We start from the raw sequence: 3,603 nt of genomic DNA, 5'->3' as shown, positions 1-3,603 counted from the left end.
TATCATTATGGTATAAAATATGCAATGCTCATTTTTATATAGGGATTAGATGTCATTTTACAAATACACACAGGAAACCCTGTTGTGTGTAGGGGGAAAAAGTTACCGAGCAGGTTCTCGGTTTTCCCCTCGGGTTTCCTGGCGGGAAACGCGGTCGTGTGTACGAGGCATCAGATTATAATTTATTTCTTGCAATATAACAAAACATGTACTGGTATATGAATTAAAAAGGAAAACATCTCTGTGGCGTCAGCCATTAAAGTAATTTTAAGGTCCTGACTGTAAATCAAGATGCAGAAAATTTGTGGATGTACATTGGTTGTAAATGTTCTGTTAGCAAACAAATCATTGGCACCAAGGACCATACCTCCATCTAGATTAATATTGCAGAGGCCAAAAAGACAACAGGCAGAGGCACTGGTGGGTACAAGACCTACGCTATCTGCGGCAGCCTTTGTAGGTTGGGTGAATCGGATGATGCCATTCTCAGGCCTTGTGCACACAAGTTCTCTTTTTCCTCGACGGGAGTCTCAATTTCCTCGTCGGGCTGGTTTTCGACGAGAAACGCAAGCGTGTGTATGCTAAGAAACCCGCCCATGCTCAGAATAAAGTATGAGACGGGAGCGCACCTTCGGTAAAAGTAGCGTTTGTAATGGAGATAACACATTTTTCACGCTGTAACAGACTGAAAAGTGCAAATCGTCTCTTACTAAACTTTTACTTAAGGCCCCGTACACACGACCGAACGGTCGTCTATACGTCCGACCGGACAATTTTCCGGCGGGTCGGACAGGTTTCCAGAGGACAAATGTTTCTTAGCATGCTAATAAACATGTCTGCTGGAAGCCTGTCCGTCAGACATGTTCGGTCGTCTGTACAGACTCACCGGACATGTCCGCTCGGCCGAAAGCCCTAGCATGCGTCGAAGTGATTCGACGCATGCATGGAAGCATTGACCTTCCAGGGCCGCTCACGTCGCCGCGTCATCGTCGCGGCGATGGCGCTGCCACGTCACCGCGTATCGTGTCCGCGCGGATTTCTGTTTGATGGTGTGTATAACCATCAGACAGAAATTTGGCAGCGGACATGTCCGATGAAAACGGTCCGGCAGAACGTTTTCATCGGACAGTCTGTCCGTGTGTACGAAGCCTAACACGCAGTAACATGAGATTAGCAAAAGCAGCCCCAAGGGTTGTGCCAGTGGAATCAAACTTCCCCTGCCATTGTACGTGTTGTACGTCACGGCGTTTGAGAACGAGGAGATTTTGTCTTGACCGTGTGTACGCAAAGCAAGCTTGTCGAGTTCCTTGACAAGCCTAACAAGGAACTCTAAGTTTGGGACTTTAGATGAAGCGTGCAGCCACAGAAAATAACGTAGCATTAAACTATAATAGTGTCTGATGATAGGGCCATCAGTAGTGTCATATAATACAATGCATAAACGTCATAACCATCGTAATAAGGTAATAAAACCATTTATTCCATAACATGGTACATAATAAAGAACTCTGTACTGCTAGTATACCCTAGGAGGTATTCCCTGGAAACTCCCCTTGTACACTTTATTGCCACCGTCCTGAACAGTGCTCGTCTTTTTGGCGACTCAGGTATGACACTGCTACAATCTTTACACAACACTACTCTAATCTAAACCCTCCCCCCCCCCCTTTGTTTTCACTTTTTACATTTTGATATTATCTTCCACTAATCCTTGGGAGAACCTCTTTTCTCCCCCTCTCTATATGACAATTATTGTCCATCTACCTGTAATTCTTGTCATTACTAGGCTACCATTATTATTTAATTTAACAAGACACCATTTTATTTCACTCACTATATTACCAATCACCAAGTTAGGCACTTCTTATTTTAACCCCCTCCTTATTATTATTTTTTACTTTTCTATAATTGTATTACCTTATTCACTTCATTTTCCAGATGGAAATCTCCCACACCGTGATTCCTAATATTTTCACAATTCCTGGGGCTACTCCCAGTGTTATGCCCTTTCCTAGTGCTAGTTCCATCTCTAAGGTCTGGGGATCGCCGCCTCAGGTTCCGGTGCTGATCGATTTTCGGCCTGCCACTAATATCCAGATCCATGACCAGACTCCACTATGACCTGCAAGTATGAGCAATATAATCTATATATAATTTTTCTCTATAGTTTAACTGTGTCAATACATGACCATTCATTACTATATTTATCTTTAACATTTATAGACATATCCTGTGCATCTGCTCCTGAAGAGTAGCGCTACAGCTACGAAACGCGTCGAGCTAAATAGATGCTTTTCCCTGCCAATTTTTCATCTTCATCACCATTACCATGGTTTACTGGAACCTGCCAATCTACAATGCATAATGGAAATATGTTGCAAACTAGTCTGATGTGGTTTTTATGTTATGATTGTGGCTCTAGGCCAGCAGGCCATCTTTGTGTCATCATGCTATTCTGTTCTTTATTATGTACCATGTTATGGAATAAATGGTTTTATTACCTTATTACGATGGTTATGACGTTTATGCATTGTATTATATGACACTACTGATGGCCCTATCATCAGACACTATTATAGTTTAATGCTACGTTATTTTCTGTGGCTGCACGCTTCATCTAAAGTCCCAAACTTAGTTTCCTTTCTCAAAGATATCGGGGATGGAGGTACATCTAGTTGGCCTCATAAAAAAGTCCCACAATTTTTTATTTTTTATCTAACAAGGAACTCGTCGAGGAAAACGATGTGTCTTTTCCGACTAGTTCCTCGGTCGTGTGTACGAGGCCTCAGGCTGGAAAATTGTAATGGCATTGTTTCAAAGAAACTTTGAAACAAAGAAACCTTTGTAGGGAAAAATTAAATGTTGTAAAAAAATGCAAAAAGATAAAAAGCAAAACAAACTGTAAAAAAAAAAAAATGGTTTTCTTTTTACTACATACATGTACATAGCACAGTATGTTGTTATAACAGTAGCTGAGAGCGACTTCGGTTTCATCTAATCATGGTTTATATAGGAAGCAGAAATACCACTTTTGCGGTATGGTATTAGCATGTGTGTTTGTTTTGAATACCTGATAATTTTGCTTCTTTTCTGGAGGCAACACTTGCCTCGAACTGTCTTGAGATAATAGCTCCATGCAAGAAAAGAATAGAAAGAATTCAGCTCACCATGTAAGCACTTTAGAAAATTACCTTTCAGTCATTTTCACTGGTGGCCAGGTGTTAGCATGAAAACCACTGCCGACATGAATTTCAGATAATCCGATAGGATCATTTTCTTTATGTAAAAGCCATAAAGTATGTGGGGAAGTATAGCAGAAAGGTTCAACATTAAGCCTACAATCCCATGTCTACATCAGACCTTAACCTTGTAGCGGAGAAGAAAATTAATCTTATACAAGTGATAAATTATTAAAAAGAGTTCTGTCGTGTTCAGGGCCGGATTAACAATGGGGCTGATGGAGCTGCAGCTCCAGGCCCCTTTCTCAAGATAGGCCCATTTGCCCCAAAAAAAAAAAAAATTTTTTTTTTTTTTTTAAGATTTTTTTTTTTTCTAAGATCGAATTTGGGGGGTTGTAGCTCGATGACCAGAGGTCACAGAAAC

General features: G+C 41.0%; 1 long non-coding RNA gene across 1 annotated transcript; it reads left to right on the top strand.

The window, feature by feature from the left end:
* The first annotated feature begins 1,957 nt into the window (after nucleotides 1–1,957).
* On the top strand, nucleotides 1,958–2,505 carry LOC120928660. The gene is made up of 2 exons (XR_005747289.1): nucleotides 1,958–2,128; nucleotides 2,224–2,505. It is a non-coding gene; the product is annotated as an uncharacterized LOC120928660 (long non-coding RNA).
* Nucleotides 2,506–3,603: the final 1,098 nt, after the last annotated feature.

This window comes from Rana temporaria, chromosome 2 (assembly GCF_905171775.1).
Source record: "Rana temporaria chromosome 2, aRanTem1.1, whole genome shotgun sequence".
Lineage (NCBI taxonomy): Eukaryota > Metazoa > Chordata > Amphibia > Anura > Ranidae > Rana > Rana temporaria.
The sequence above is the reverse complement of the archived record's forward strand: the minus strand, read 5'-3'. Positions and strand labels throughout refer to the sequence as shown.